General features: G+C 43.6%; 1 protein-coding gene across 9 annotated transcripts in view; it reads left to right on the forward strand.

Annotated features, from left to right (window-relative positions):
* LOC140486895 (polyhomeotic-like protein 2) overlaps positions 1-17440 on the forward strand; it is a 255858-nt gene that overhangs the window by 19001 nt on the left and 219417 nt on the right. The window lies entirely within an intron of this gene.

Below are 17440 nucleotides of genomic sequence, written 5' to 3' on the forward strand. Positions count from 1 at the left end.
TTGCAAGAGCCTTTTTGTTAGACTAGTGTTCCTGTACAACACCTGACCGAGCAAACCCTCCAATCCCCCACCAGCAGTGAGGATGGTAGCAGTTACTCTACTGGATAGCTGGTACAACATGGTGAACTGTGGTAGTTATTCACCTTACAATCAAGAGTGTGGCTCGTTCTAGATTTATCTATGAAAAGGCGCCAGCACCTTCTGGGATTTCACCAAGTAACCATCCTCCTGTGAAGCTAGGACAGTGACTATCACTGTGCTGCTCTACTGGGATTGGGGAATGGATAGGCCAGCCTGAAATGAGCACCAACTCCATTCACGCATTTACCTTCTACCTTTCCAACCAAACTCACCGACTGACCCACCCTGATCACAGCAGTATCATGGTACCTTCCTGGGTTGTGTGTCTGACCTCCAAATGGGGGACATGTTTGTTGAACACTTTTTTTTTTTATTTTTGGCATTCAGAAGTTTGATTTATAGGTAATGTTGTCAGAAGCATTTATAATGAAAATTGCATTCGAATGAGCAAGTATTTGTGTAATCTGGTTACATGGTACAATTTTAGCCCTTGGGGATTTACCTTTTTTTTTACATTAAACCGCTTTGTCTTTCAGCTGGGTTGTTTGTTTGGTGCTGGTGTTGTACCATAGAGAACAGGTCCGATTATGACTGGATTGTGCTTGAGCAATATGAAAGTTCTGATTTATGATCTATTTTATCCAGGCTATAGTATTCCAGTAGTGATGGATTCACTCTAACTGGGTCAGTGTGATCTGACCTGCATCAAGTGGATAGGTCTTCTGAAATTCATGTTGCTCGAAGCTCCTTTTGAAACAACAGTAGAGTGTTGTTAAATTGAAGCTCTCTGCCGGCTTGTGAGAAATAGACTACGATGCTCAAAGTGCCAGGTTTGGTATTCTGGGCTGTGTGCAGATTTTCAAAACCAACACAGGTCCTATATTTTTTCAGCCACAGTTTATTATAAATAGGTGGAGCTTCTGGCCACTGTCCAACACCGTGGTGCCAATATTGGGTTGGGATCAGCTTCTTGCTTCTCCTGGTTGAATAGCCTTCTGAAGCCACACTATCATGCACACATATGCAGACAGAGACACAGGCACACACCATTGCCTGGTGCATGGATGTTTAGTATGAACTGCCCCCTGTAAACATCAGCATCATTCCCAAAGGGGAGAGGATCCTGACCGAACGGACAATGTGGTTTTGGACTACAAATTCCCCATTAACCCAGTGTTCAGCATTTGCAGCTAATAATTCGTATCGAATTGTCAATAAAGCCAAGTAACAGATCTGCAATAACATGTTCTGGTTAGAGAGGATTGCATCCTGGCTGCAGCAAAGAGGAAATGATGCCATGACAGCAGTCTTTCATTTCATCAAGTTTTCCTTTTGAATTAATGCCGGTTTGGTAAATAGTTTCTATACAGCAATGCAATCTATTTAAAATCAGGTCTGGAGAGCGGGGGAAAGTGTGATCCTGGATCACACCACCTCTTGGGTAATTCCCATCCTTGAAAAGGGTTCATACTTTTTTTGAGAGAGAGATCATGTGCAACTAGAGTTTTTCTTGTGTTTCAGTTCCCATGAGCCATTCGTTGATGCGCACTAACTGACTAGTGTATGAGAGTTGCCCAGTGGGATCTCAGCATTTCGGACCCTCCAATTCACCTTGCTTCGGCTTTAAGAGTTCCCATGCCTGAAGTGTTACAGCCAGGTCTGTACGCACACTAAGGTGGGGATACGTTACTGAAGGCACCTTCTCTTCACCTGAAGTCAGCAAGTCCAGCACCCCATACCCCACATCCACTGAAGGGGATGAGGTGGGAAAGTTGGCTGTCCAACATTGCCACTCTGACAGTAAGTTGCAATCTGATTCCACCCCCCTGCCCCATGAATAATCAATGAGTCTAAATGACCATGTTTACCTTTTTTGAAATCCAATTGGCTGTTGCTTCCTGATATGTGCACCTTGCTATTGATTGTCAATAATAAATATTAGAAATATTTCTCTGTTCATGTAGCCAGAACACATGGCTCATTTGTACCTTGATACCTCCTTTAATGGAGAAAGTGAGGGCTGCAGATGCTGGAGATCAGAGCTGAAAATGTGTTGCTGGAAAAGCGCAGCAGGTCAGGCAACGTCGATTCTCCTGTTCCTTGGATGCTGCCTGACCTGCGCTTTTCCAGCAACACCTTTTCAGCTACATACTCTTTAATACCTACTCTGAATTAAAAGCAAAATATATTCAGGCCTCATTATGTGAGAGAATGCAGATTTCCCATGGGTAACCACAAACTTTGTATTCCTATTTTACTGTGAAGGGCCATGCAGTGTTTACTCAGTAAGACCAGGCCTAACAACTGGTGGGAGAGACAGGTTTGAGTCTGGAAGTACACAGATCCACAGGCAGTGGAAATGAGGATTGATTGTGTTGCATATTGGAAATTAAAAAGGAAGGTGCTGGAACAAATCCACAGGTCTGGTAGCATCATTGGAGCGAGAAATAGGTGGTTTTGAATCCAATGAGTGTTCTTCAGAATGGTTTTGAAAAAGTCAAATGGACTTGAAACTAACTCTTTCTCCTTTTTGTACAGACCTGCTGAGTTTCTGAGCACACTGTCCTAGTTCTGAATGGTACCAGGTCTATCAATGACCAACTTGTTTACCTAGTTTCATTTCCACGTACTTAAAATAAGACTGCTCTTGGCAGTATTGAAATCGATCCTCTGTGTGTAATATCATCAGTAAGTGTTTGTTTGAGGCTGTGATATTGTACCATATTTTCCCGATTCTCTGTTAGGAAGGGTCATGCGCACAGCCCAGTGCAGACAGAAGCCAGCGCCAGCCTTGGGGCACAGTGCACATGGCAACAGATCAAGAAACGTCACTGTTTTGTGCCAGAATTTCAGGAGGTCACAGATTCTTAAAATGATTTAAAATCAAATAAAGGTTTTTTTTGTGGTAACCCTGCACCCTCCATTTTGCAATTACTCCTCTCTCGAGCATGCTACTTCCATCAATGTCTGTCTATGTTGGAGTTGCCCATTCTGTTACAAACCTGTCTGAAACTATGGTGACCTAGTAAAAGGGTAAACTCTCTCTCCTATCTGAAGGACGTTGTGAGATTTGAAAGGGTTCAGAAAAGATTTACAAGAATATTGCCAGGGTTGGAGGATTTGAGCTATAGGGAGAGGTTGAATAGGCTGGGGTTGCTTTCTCTGGAGGATCAGAGGCTGAGTGGTGACCTTTTATAGAAGCTTATTAAATCATGAGGGACGTGGATGGGGTAAATAGACGGGCTCGTCTTCCCCAAAGTAGGCAAATCCAAAACTAGAGCTAAGAGGGGAAAAATTTAAAAGGGACCTAAGGGGCAACTTTTTACATGCAGAGGGTGGTGTCTGTATGGAATGAGTTGCCAGAGGAAGTGGTGGAGGCTGTTACAATTGCGGCATTTGGATGGATATATGAATAGGAAGGGTTTACAGGGATATGGGCCAAATGCTGACAAATGGGACTAGATTAGGTTAGAATATCTGATCGTGACAAGTTGGACCAAAGAGTCTGTTTCATGCTGTACAACTGAGTGTTTTTTTTTGATATTGGTCAACATTTGCAAAGTGTTAAACTGCACAAGTCTGTGTCTGATTGCTATCTGTGACAGGCAAAAGTAGTTGTTTAAGCAGTTCGGACTTCTTTTTTGGTCTTGTGTACTCCTGCAGACATCTGCAAGACCTTCAGGCCAGAAGGAGATTGTGGTTGTTTGTGGTAACCTTTTTTTCCTGTCCTGCTCACTTTTTTTTAAATATTTAACAACTTCCCTTTTTTTTTTAAAATCTGGAACAGTCTGCACTGACTCTGACTCTGGCAAAATATATCCAGCTGCAGTATCTCCCCCACCCCCCCCAACACCCACCTCCCTTGCTTTCTTTTAAAAAATATACAATTCAAAAGAACCAATTCCCCTCCTTTTTATCAACTCCCAAGATTACAGGGAGAGCTTTATTCATTCTGGTAAATGGGTTGCTTGCAAGAATACATTTTATTTACTAGTCTATAATATGAGGAATGTAATATTTGTAAGTGGCTATAAATGAAAAATACTTCCTCTCCTGTGTTTAAGGAGATCTCTTAATATTTCATTCCCAAATATACGTTCATCCTGCCTGCTTTCATTTAAACAACAGTATGACCCTTTTGAGATGTCACAGGGGATGTGCTAATATCTATTAAAACTGCTTATTAGTTTGTTAATAGAAGATGACAATTTTGAGAGGGAAGTTAAGAAACTATAACAACATCATATTTTCATTAAAATACTTGTACTGCTAAATGCATCTTTGGATGTTCTTCCCTACCTTAAGTGTTAAACCCAATTCAGCTGGGAATAGAGCTGGAAACAGAATTTGCTGGACAAACTCAGCAGGTCTGGCAGCATCTGGAGAGCAATCCATTTAACATTTCCAGTTGCTCAGAACGGTGTGGCTGTGAAAACGTGTTTTAGCAAATACCTGGTCAAACAGCAGGTGCGACAGTGTTATTAATGATGGTGGAAAAGGGGAAAAAAATTGCAATGGAAATCCTGTTGGAGAGGAGAGAATGCCTTCAAGGTGGGTGTTCCTAGAAGAGATGTGGCAGGGAGTTAAAGTTTACACAGAAACCAAACACACTCTGGAAGATGTGGGAAAAGTCTGGTTACACTTGCAAGTGGCGTTCTGCATACTGGTGGTGTTCCTTGTTGGATACCATCTTGAGTTGTTACCATCTTGACTTGCCTGGGTGCACCTCCATATTGGTCCTTGGTGCTGTCTGGCCCTGACCGAAGTCTCCAGGCGCCATGTCTTTACCCAAACCAATGTTTAGCTTATTACCTAAACAGGCTCCATTTATGTTTTGGGTGGGAGTTCTGGCTGCTTGTTGAAAAGCTTGAGAAATATCCGAAGCAGCTTGTTTCAGCAAGTGCACTGTCATCTGTGTAGGGCCGTTTTGGAGAGTCCGTGGTTCTCTGTTCACCTTAAACCCTCAGCCAAGTGGAAGTGGGAATCACCAGGTTCAGGATGTCACCCCACACTGTCCCTGTTCTTTACATCGTAAGCTCACGACTAACTCTACACTGAGGATCAATTAGGCAAACCAGTTATAATATTCCATGTTACCTTGATTGCTAACTCTGAGCATAATCCCAGGAGGTTTCATCTCACGAGCTCTGGCTGCTTTTCTGGGAGGTAAAGCATAAAGATTAATCATTAATGATGCAGATATGCTCTGGATTCTGATTTTCCCCACACTACATTTTTGAGAGTAATGCTGGCTGGAGGGAGGGTGCAGGGATTCTCCCAGTTGATGTGATGAATAATTGAGATGTTTTGAGCTGGGGTCCCGTTTCAGATAATGGACGTTTTCAGGCTCTTGATGATCCCTGATCAGGATTATTTCAGTTTTTCTTCACTTTGTTTTTGTGCAGTTAATGTTGGTCACTGTGTTTTGGATGTGAAGCACTTCACAATAAACAAGTGCTGTCTCTCTGATCGGCAGGACTGGAATAATTTAATTTTAGACTCATTTTTATGTACAAAACAGTTGTGCTTATGATGTTACAGTCTGAGATTTTGTAGTCACATTACACAATAGGAGTAAATTTCAGCTTTCTCTAACCCCTGACCTTTCCTGAACTGGTTTACTGTTTTGGCTCTTGGTCTGTGACAGTGGTGAACAGGAGTGCATGTGGTGCATGAGATCTTATTTCAAAAGGAATCTGATTCTCTAAGTGAGCCAGCCTGACTATAGTTGTACAGGGCATGGGTGAGAGAATACTTGAGTATTGCAAAAAGGTTTGGTTTCCTTCCCTAACGTACACTGCTCTGGGAGGTACAGCAACATTCGATTTCCCAAATCGGTGCCTGAGCTGTGGGAACTGCTGCTGAAGTTGGAATAAGTGGGATATGCCATGGTTGAATTCATGCTACACTCTGATTCTGAGATGCAGCAAGTTTTTTTTAAAAAAGAAATTCTATTGTGAAATATTTCAAACTGCTTATTCTGTGTATGTGTCTTTTTATTCTCAAATCTTGGAGATTGTCCTGCCTCTTTGCAGAATTGACAGTGAATCTGTTTTCAGGAATGTATTCTGAAAGTTGACAGTGAAACTGTTGATTAGGTTAATTTGCCTTAGTGTTGGCAGCATGGTTTTAGTTTCATTCTGAAAGATGTTTCCAGGATCAAGGCTGTCTGCAAGCAGGGACAGAACCATGGTGTTCTGAACCAACACTGGGCTATGACATGCAGACTTGGCAAACCCAGTTCTGTCTGATTCCAGTTTTTAGCAAAGCATTTTGAGCTCATTGAGTGGAGTCTGCTCCATGTTACGGCACGGACTGGGAAACCGAGGTTACCCTCACTCTCTGGCGGGTGTCCCACTCACTTCATTAACAGCACAGTCAGGTGGATCGGCAGGAAAGGGAAAGATGCCAGAGTGCAGTCACCTTTTTATTGGAGCTGGTGTTGTCCTCCCTGATGGGAAGGTGGTGCATTTGACTGACATCGAAAGGGGCTGTTGTCTGTCAGTCTTGCCTAGTGCCCTATGCTCGCATTCTGCCTTGAACCAGCCCAGGAAACACTCCATGGGCTGCTCTGGCGTTGGTAGGGGACACCCGCAGCAATATGCAACCCCCTCTCTGCCCAGTTAGGGGCAAATTTAAACTGACTCTCAGACGTTTCTTTAGCCTCTAGCAAGCAATCCCCTTTACACCCATAAAACAGCAGAATGTTTCCCCATGTTTTCTCTTAACTTATAACACATGGCTGCTATTTAATAACCTAAAACCATAGCAGCTCAAAGGGAAATGTTCTGCTCCTGGCAATCTCCATTTAAATGCTTGCATTTCTCCACACAGCAGTGTATACTATATTAAACCGAACTGATTGTGGAGAAAGAGAATCTTTGTGACAACATAATTACTTGCTCGTGACATTTGTATAAGTGAACAAAAGATCTCACGTGACCTTCTGTGACCTGTTATTCGCTGCCAAAATAGACTTGCAATCTGTTGAAAAGACTTGTTTTTTTGGAGTTCATTACTGAACAATGTGTCTATTTATATTAAACCTCTTGGGTTGGTGGTGGTGGTGGGGGCGGGGGGAGGGGGGAGGGAGGAAGAGAGCTGGGGGAGAGAGTGTGAAAACTACAGGCTGCTTTGAAATCAGTTACTCTTGGCCACTTACACAGGGGCTGCCTCTACCTGAGAGTGCTCATAAAAAAATCAGATGGTTGTCTGTGTGGGTTAATTAATGCTTTTGTTTTATGATGTAAACAGACAAAAATTTTAACAGCTCCAGTATTTCCCTAATACCCAGGACTACATGCTCCAGTTATTTTACCTCTGCAACTGACCAGGAAAATAAAGAGTGGTGTTTCCTTGTTTAGTTTCAATAAAATTGCTTTGTTCTGTGTTGGAGTTCTTTAATACTTGGTCAAGATTTCCATTTTCACCCAAATAGTATGTGAATTTTTTAACTTTTGTTTTCCAGTCAAATTATACTAAGTAACTGCATAAACTGAAGAATATTCAATGAATTAAGTAGTCAGCCCTGGACTTGGGTTGGAATACTCCGGATTTGATTTAAAATCCGGTACCTTTTTGTTGAAGGTGGTCAGGTTAGATGACCAGTTATTGACTGCTCTGGTGAATGCTGGTTTAGTGATTGTTCTTTTTAAATTGATTTTTCTTGAGGGAGGAGTGGAGAGATGGAAATAGCCATCAGTTTCCCCCAGGCACCTGACCAACACCTAATCTGTGAGATGGGTTTCACGATATTAAAGAAATTGAGGGGGTAGGGATGTTGCAGGAAAATGCTTTCAAGGACGAAGGTTAGCTGTGATTTTGTTCCGTGCTGGAACAGGGTTAATGGGCTGAATGGCCTTTTCCTGTGCCTATCTATCAACCAAATCTGAATAATTGCTCCCTAACCTTTCTTTTTTTGTAGCTGTTTGTTCGCTCAGTCTGTTTTGAAAATTGACTGCTATAGTTTTTCCACAAAAGGAGTTACTACCTTTTTTGTGTTTGTGAAATCCCTGTACTTTATAATATCCATGAAAACATCTTCACCTGAAGAGCCTGTCCTCCCCTCATTTTATCACCTGAGCCTGTATGCAGAGGGTTAGCATCTGGCACATTCTTAGTTCTTCATCTCCATAAGACTTGGTTCTTTGTGAGTAGTACAGAATATCCCAAATGTTGTCTGCTGAATGTACCCTAAGAACCATGAGACTCACTGGCCCTTTTTTTTTGGTTTAGCTGCAAACATTAGATTTGGGGATGCAGTGGAGGTGAAAAGCTGTTTGTCTTTAATATTAAAAAAAGTTTAAGATTAGGGCTGTGAGCAGTAATTATCAAACAACAGAAGATGATCCTGCATGTTTCTGTATCTCTCTCTCTTTTTTTGGCCAATACAGTGACCACCAGCTACATGTGACTAATTGGGAATGCAGATCTGGGTAAAGGCATGTTTCATTGGTAAATGTAACATGAGTAACTTCCAGTGGATCTGTGGTCTCAATACTGTTATTTGTGTGATATTTGCACTTTGATCTGTCTTTGTTTTTGTTATGAAATAGTGAGCTAAGTGTAGATTGTGGCAACCTTCTTTGATCATTTGAAGTGCTTTCTGTGGATTCCCAATGATTGTTAATGTAAAAAAAATTAAATGCAGTCACACAAATTTGTTTAAAGTATTTCCTAATAACTTTTTATATTAAAACAGTCACTGTAGCACTTATTGTGGACTGCACAGAGTTACACAATATTGATTCAGGTCCCTCCTGCAAAGTGCTGAGGTAAATCATTAGCAAGGCTGTGGTGAAAGAAGGGGTGAGGGAGATTCATGAACTTGATGTCGGAAAGTGAGCACAGCCACAATAAGCTGAAATGTCTCTTGTGTTGTCTAACTGACTCTGGGTTTCTTCAAAAAGCTGTGACATTAAAAGTGGTGCTGCGTTTTGGGAAAGCAAATCTTAGCAGGACTTATACACCTTTTAATGGTAAGGTCCTAGGGAGTGTTGCTGAACAAAGACCTTGGAGTGCCAGTTCATAGCTCCTTGAAAGTGGAATCGCAGGTAGATAGGATAGTGAAGAAGGCGTTTGGTATGCTTTCCTTTATTGGTCAGAGTATTGAGTACAGGAGTTGGGAGGTCATGTTGCAGCTATTCAGGACATTGGTTAAGCCACTGTTGGAATATTGTGTGCAATTCTGGTCTCCTTGCTATTGGAAGTATGATGTGAAACTTGTAAGTCTCTTCTGAACTCTTTCAAGGATGTTGCCAGAGTTAGAGGATTTGAGCTATCAGGAATAGGTTGGGGCGGTTTTCCCCTGAGTGTTGGAGGCTGAGGGGTAACCTTAGAGGTTTATAAAATCATGAGGGGCATGGATACGGTGGAGGAGTCCAGAACTAGAGGGCATAGGTTTAGGGTGAGAGGGGAAGATATAAAAGAGACCTAAGGGGTAACCTTTTCACACAGGGTGGTACGTGTATGGAATGAGCTCCCAGAGGATGTGGTGGAGGCTGGTACAATTGCAACATTTAAGAGGCATTTGGGTATCTATATGAACAGGAAGGGTTTGGAGGGATATGGGCCGGGTGCTGGCAGGTGGGACTAGATTGGGTTGGGATATCTGGTTGACATGGACAGGTTGACCGAAGGGTCCATTTCCAGGCTGTACATATCTGACTCTACAATGCTTTCTGGTTCAAAAACAAATTGCTTGAGAAACACAGCAGATATGACCGTATTTGTGGAGAGAAAGCAGAGTTAACATTTCAAGTCCAGTGACTCTCCTTCAGAACTGGACTGTAAACTCCATTTCTCTCTCCACAGATGCTGCTTGACCTGCTGAGTTCCTCCTCCACCTTTTTCAGATCTCCCATACCCACTGTTCTGTTTTATTTTTAATGCTGTCTAATTCACAAAATGGCTCACAATTTTTGTTTTGTTTAATTTCAGTAAGAGGCAGCTACAGGAAAAGTGATACGGTTCAAACAATCCGTTCTTTCCCAAATGTCGGTCACTGTTCTCGTTTTCTTTCAGCCATTGTCCCTCAAATCCCTTCTTTATCAAACACTCTCTCCCTTTTTTAAAAATTCCATTCCCCTTTCATGCAGAGAGATTGTTTTATCTTCTAAACCATCATGTCTCTCTCTTCAGTGTCTGCCCCAATTCAGATCTCCGTCCTTTCACCCAAATCAATGCCTGTTTTCCAGGACCTTTTATGGTGACCTATGCTTCCAGCTATTGGTCACCTTCTGTTGATCGAGACATCAGAGCTAGGGGCAGGAGGAGGCTGTTTAGACCCTCGAGCGTGCTCTGCCTTTTGAGATTATGGCTAAGCTCAATTCTGCCTTCACTCCACTTTCCTGCCTGCCCTCTCCATCCCTTCAACCCATTACTGATTAAAAATCTGTCCATCTCCTCCTCTTTAAATGTACTCTGTCCCAGCACCCACCTCACTCTGGGGTGAATGCCACAAATTCATGACCTTTTGAGAGAGAGCATTTCTCCTCCTCTCTTTGTTTGAAATTTGCCACCTCTTAATTTTAGGATAAGATTTCTTCCTTGAGTGGGCCATTCTCACTGCATCTATTATGTCAAATCCCTTTCGCATCGGATAGACCTCCATTTGATTTCCTCTTCTTCTAAATCCCAGACAGCGTCGGCCTAAACAGCTCAATCTCTGCTCGCAGTCAGGAGCAAGACCCCGTAGCTTCCTCTCCTGTTTTGCTAGCCAATTGGTGCCCCTGCCTGGTGTAACCTGGACAGTGAGGTTGGAATGCATTCAGCAGAGGTAGTGGATTTTCTTTTTCCTACCCCCACACTACCACCTAACAACAGTGGTCATGATTATTATTCCTGTGTGTGTGACACAAAGACAACAGGTATACAAATCTTTATTCAATTCCCACCCCCAGGAAGAATGGAAATGCCCAAGTTGCCAGTGACAAGCAGTGCCCTTCTCAGAGGGCAGTACTGCATGATCAAACAGTGAAGGGGAGGGCAGGGATTAAATCAAAATAGAGTTGAAGGGGGAAATAATGCATTCCACTCCCTGCGGTGCCCAACTTTCTCTCAATCTCGAGGGTGTTTACGGACACCACGTGCTCATTTTTTTCCAGGGGCACCTGGGCTCTGATGTAACCGCGGAAGAGGGGCAGGCAATCAGCCTTAGCGACCCCCTCTGCGGCTCACTGCCTGGACCTGTTTATGGCCAGTTTGACCAGGCCCAGGTACCGACCCACAAGGAGATCCTGTGACCAACCTTCCTCCTTTGCACTGGGTGCCCAAAGACCAGGAGCGTGGGACTGAAGTGCAACCAGAAACAGGAGAAAGGCAGAGGCAGTGTATTCCTAACTGACCACATGGAGCAAATCAAAGGCACTCTGGTGTTTTACCTGGGACAGTAAAATATACAGCAGTGAGCAGTAACGGTTAGGTTTGAGTTTTTTTAAAACTTTTTTTTTATATTTGGTGCAGACCTAATCCTTTAAACACCTATCAGCAAAAGAGATTGTGTTTTAAATCAGCCCTTTGGGAGAATCAAGATGACAGCAGTCTGTTGTGCTGAGCTCTGTGCCATACCCCAGGCAAGGTGGACACCTACCCCACCCCGGTAGAAAGTTTGTAATGTAAAGTAGGTAGAATACCTAGAGTCCTTTTTTAAATTAAGATTTGACAGATCTGGAGTGGAAATGAAGACATCCAAGGGAAAGAGAGCGCAGCAAACAGGGTACTCTCCAACTATGTCAGGCACACCTGCAGCTGTTACCTCTACTGCTGTGGCAAAGCCCTTTCAGTTCAGTGGAGCAACAGAATTTACTGACCGAGTACGCAAAACTCCCTTAAAAATCGAGGAAGTGCTGGAGCCAATTACGGCCAGACTGACCAAGGATGAGCAGGAGATCCAGGGCTTTGACCAGCACGTGGAGGTGGTGGAACAGAGCACTGCAGCCTTGGAGGCTGAGACTTAGAGCTCAGAGGGGTGAGTCCAAACCTGGGAAAGTCCAGTTCAGACCCTACAGGGACAAGTAGATGACCTCGCAAAAAGTGGTCGGAGGAAAAATAATCTATGGATCTTGGGCTTACCGGAGTGTGAAGGTGAAAATCTTGCCCTTTTTTTTTAAACTTCCCTTGAGCGGTGGTTTCTGGAGTCGCTGGGGCTGGAGATCGACTTGGGTCAGGTGAGTGTGGAGCGGGCCCACCGGATTGCAATGGGCAAGTCTAGGCCAGCCCAGTACCCCTGCCCGGTCAGAGTGTGACTCCAGCATTACAAGGAAAAGCAATTATTAATAGAAACAGCCAGAAGACTGGGAGAAGATCCACCGGTTTTGGTTTATATAAAGGTTTGAAGATAATGTTGTTTTTGACATTTCTGGAGCCATAATTAATAAAAGACCCTTTTGATGAAAAAGAATTTGGGGTTTAATAATTCAATACAGAGGTTCCTGGCAGTGCAATATTTCAATTATGGGGGATCTGTCTACATCTTTGACTGACTTGGCAGAAAAAGTACACCAATTTTTGAACTTGCTGAAATGATAGACTTTGGCAGAAGGGGAAGGAAGAAAAGATGAGTGCAGACAATGGCATAACAATATTTTTTTTAATCTTCTCTCTTTTTCTTTCTTTTTCCCTTTTTTTTGGGGGGGGGGGGGGGTCTTTGGCCTTATAGGCTTGGTATTGCTTTGGTGTGCAATCCAATATGTTTTACATTCAATCTGGTGATTGTTAGTTATTCTGTTTTGCTGGGTGAGAGGTGGTTACTCCATTGATTAGAAAGATGTGTGAGGCTGAGATGAGGGGGAGGGGTGGATGTCCATTGCTAACTTGTAGGAGTGTACATATGTTTTCTTTTTCCCAATTGCTTGGGTTTTGGGTGTGGCTTTAACCGGAAGCTGTAGGATGGTTGTGAGCTTGGGAGTGAATGTCCCCTATGGTAAGGGGGGGTGGGGTGGGGGGGGTGGGTGAGGAAAAGAGATCTCTGGAGACTTGTGCTTCATGTTTATTTGTTCAAGTTAGGAGTAGAGTTTTTCTTTTAGTTTTTGTAGTTTTGGTAGTGCTTTTAAGGATAGTTTTTAGATTTCATAAAGGTGAAAGCAATGACTGCAGATGCTGGAAACCATTTTCTGGATTAGTGGTGCTGAATAAAGGTCTCCACGCTTCAGGCTCTCTGCCTTTATTCCTGATGAAGGACTTTTGCCCAAAATGTTGATTTTTCACTGCTCCTCGGATGCTGCCTGAACTGCTGTGCTCTTCCAGCACCACTAATCCAAAATTTGATTTCATAAAGTCTGTTTTCTCTCCCCACACTGGGCTTCTTCGTCTTGGGGGATTGTGGGCTGTAGTGTGTGGTCATTGGCTACTGGTCTGTTCAGGTGGTGCACCTGGCTTACAAAGGGGAGCCATTTCCCCCATTAAAAGGAAAAAGGTGCTCCCAAATCTTCAGAAGGAAAGGGTTGACATCTTGCTGTTGCAAGAGACCCATTTGACCCATCTGAAGTTCCAGCAGGCAGTATACATAAGTACTCTTTTTTTTTTTCTCTAATTCCAAAAGCAGAGGAGTGGCCATACTGGTACGAAAGAACCTCCCATTTTGGGTGATAGATCAAATCCAGGATGAGTATAGATGTTCGTCATTCTCGAGGCTGTGGTACACTGGGAAGAGTATGGCATCCTGAGTGTTTACTGTCTACCTGGCTTACCTCATATTCATACAGTCTTTGCTTTGCAAAGGAGACTCCTCTCTTTGCCTTTTGTGTGAGGACTGAGTCCAGAGCAGCCTGGAGAGCCATGACCCATTACAATTTGTCCACGGATGATCTGGTATGGTATGCCGATTCAACTGCTTTCAGCCAGGCCTTGAGCATCTGCTGCTGCTCTCCTCTCTGTCTCCTTCTCGTTGTCAAGTGGGAAATAATCCTAGTCCTTCAGAATGCTTTGGTGGTCTCCCAGAGCACTCACTGATGGATTACTGGCCATATTCCAATTGATGTCCCAAATAATCTATACTTGCCTCCACTATTTCATAACAAAATTGTCATCCTTCAACCGAAACGGATCCCTGCGCTATTGCCGTGTGTCTACTCCACTACATAACATCGAAGTATACTGCCTCATGGTCCATAATAGTTATGCTCCCAATCCTACAGGCCAACACCAAGTCCAAACAAACCGATAGAACAAAGAACATATCAATTCTTGTGTGGCATGTGCAGGTTGGAGTAAAAGGGTGGAGGCACCTCCACACATCCACGAGCCCCAACTCCCCTCACACAGTCCACTAGCAGTCTTGACCGTGGAGGTATAGGAGATGACCGTCCTCCTGGCATCCTGCCTACCCTAGGGTCCATGAGACAGTTAAAGTCTCTTCCTATCATCATACAGCACACCTCAAGAGCCATTAATTTTAGAGACTGCACCTACTAAAAATTGCCAGGATGTGCTGGGGCACAGTAAGCACTCAGAATGCCATACTCTTCCCAGTGTACCACAGCCTTGAGAATGATGAACCATCTATACTCATCCTGGATGATCAATCACCCAAAATGGGAGGTTCTTTCATACCAGTATGGCCTCTCCTCTGCTTTTATTGAGTTGGAGGAAAAGCATACCCTATGAATACTCCCTGCTGTAACTTCACAGATACCTGGCTCAGAAGAAAGATGCTTCAGTCCATTGATCTTCCTCCGTTTGAATAACCCTCTCTGATGATAGACACAATGCCAGGTTATGGGAGTTCTATGCAGAGTTATTCCGGTCAGAGGGCTTTGGGGATGGAGCAGTGAGAATGGAATCCTTTTTTGAGACCTTGGACCTCCCCGGTATAAACGCAGATCAGGCCTCCCTTTTAAATGGACCCCTGACAGTATCGGAGGCACAAGAGATAGTAAGGCACCCAGTCCAGATGGGATCCTGATTGAATGTTACAAGGAGTTCATACACGTTAGCTGAACCACTCCTGGAGTTGAATAGTCATTTATATAGCTGAGACTACCTTCTGCCCCCTCTTCAGGAGGCTGATATCTCCATTATTTTAAAGAAAGGGTGAGACCCTGAGGATTGTGCGTTGCTGGATGTGGACTTCAAAATTCTGTCAAAGGTTCTAGCTCTGAGACTGGAGAAGGTGCTGCCCCTTCTTATAAAAGAGGACCAGACAGGTTTTATCAAGGGCCCCAGCTCCTCCAGCAATATCAGGCGGGTACTGAACATTGTGCAAATATGTCAGTGGAGAACGATTCCGGGTTTGATGGTCTCCCTGGATACAGAAAGGCTTTTGATTGGGTGGAATGGTCGTATCTCTTTGCTTCTGGTCTGGGAGGGGCCTTCGCCAGGTTATACAGAGACTCCAAGGTGGCCGTGATCACAAATGGGGTTAAATCAAGCAATTTTGGTGTGGAGAGGGACAGCTGTCAGGGGTGACCCATTGGTCTATATTTACCTTGGTACTTGAACCACTGGCAGAGGCCATCCAAAAGGGCCCTGAAATAATGGCACTGAAGGTGAGAGTTGGGGAACAAAATCACTCTATGCGGACAATGTCCTTCTGTTTTTGGCTAACCCTGAAAAGTCTTTACCCCAGCTCATACCAAAAAATTAAATTATTCAGCAGCTTTTTGGGATACAAGAAAAATTCCACAAAATCCAACTGAATGGAATTTCTTTTTAGATGGTCACAAAGGTTTTCTCTATATCTGGGAATGTTTATTACCCCTTACTACCGGCAGCTGTACGGAGTGAACTTTGTGCAGCTGTCTCGGAGGATAAAGCAGGACTTGCAGCGATGGGAGGGACTACCCATATCATGGCTAAGCCGTATAGCCTTGATTAAAATGAATGTTCATCCTCAGTTAATATCCTATGAGGATGTTCCTGTTATTACCCAAACAGGTGCTGCGGAGGTTTGCGGGATGGCTTGGATCGTCTATTTATTGCTGCAGGTGCCCTCTTAAATTTACCAAGTTGCAACTTCTGCAGGAGATAGTGAGGGTGGACGATCCAGATCTGAGGAGATATCCAATAGGTGCTGTTGTCCTATGTAGGCAAATGGATGTATAATGACTCTAAGTCGATGCAGAGGCCTTGCAGGTGAGATGTCTCCGACTCACTGTTCATGGATAAGCTGAGATCTGTAGTTGAGCACTGTGACACTCCAGCATCACCAATACGGAGATAACATGGAGGATGATGTGGCAGGGTGAGGACAATTTGCTTAAGACTTTGCTGTTCACCCCATTAGTGGGAGCTCCTGGATTTAGGGGTCAAAGGGATAATCAAGGAGCCTGCGGTCTAGGAGGTTTGAGGGAGAGGTCTTGATGTCTTTCAGCCAATTTTTAGGTCAGAAATCCGGAATCCCTATTTAGGGACCTTTTTCTGATATTTCCAGGTTCGGGATTACATCCAGAAGAAGACCTCCGTTCTTGACCCAACCCTACAAGTCAGATATCGAACAAAGAGCGCTCTGATGTGGGGACGCTCTGTCAGATAGCACCATATCTCATCGGCAGAGCAGGAATGCCCTGGGGGATATGGAGAGACTCCATGAGATCTGGAATCAGGAATTGGGGAAGAAATCTCATCAGAAATCTCATGGGAAGATATATGGGCGAATATAAAGAAAATTTCAATATGCGATAAGGCACAAGCAATGCATTGAAGATCCTTCACAGGGCCCATATGGTGCCAGAGAGATTAGCAAAGGTTTTGAGAGGATCTTCCCTGACATGTAAAAATGGTCATTGCTTTGTGTCCTGTTACAAGATCCATGGATACTGGGGGTCCATAGTGAATGAGCTGGAGAGGATCCTGGGAATGGAAGTTGTGAAGGATCTGCGGTCCCTCTTTTTTTTTTTCTTCTTCTTTTTGGAGCTACCGAATCTTCCCTCTTTGGGTGAGCACAGGAGGAGGTTATTCAACATTCTTACACACTGAGGAACAACTTTCCAGTGAATTAGCTATCGGAAAACCCTCCAGGTCTTACGGAGTGGCACAGGCTTGTGATGGAGTACATCCCTCGGGAGTACCTGTCAAGTATGACACACCATGGAATGGATCGATTTGATAAGACATGGCAGCCCTTTCTAAATTACATAAACTTGGATCTGTTGGCCGTATTGATTAGGGCCTTTATATCATCCACAAGGGCCATATACAGTGGTCCGGGGAGTGAGGCTTAGTAAATATGGGTATAATAACTGTTGCTCCTGTGGATGGGAACCTTTGGAGGTGCAGTGAGTGGAGTAATGCAATGTAGTGAATTTGATTTTCGTCGATTATAATTTCATTTAATGTTTTTATTTAATTTTAGTTTCTGCTAATTTGGTTTAACTTAAGTAAATATGAGATGACTGACAAACTGCCTATTCAAGATACAATG

This window comes from Chiloscyllium punctatum, chromosome 16 (assembly GCF_047496795.1).
Source record: "Chiloscyllium punctatum isolate Juve2018m chromosome 16, sChiPun1.3, whole genome shotgun sequence".
Classification (NCBI taxonomy): Eukaryota; Metazoa; Chordata; class Chondrichthyes; order Orectolobiformes; family Hemiscylliidae; genus Chiloscyllium; species Chiloscyllium punctatum.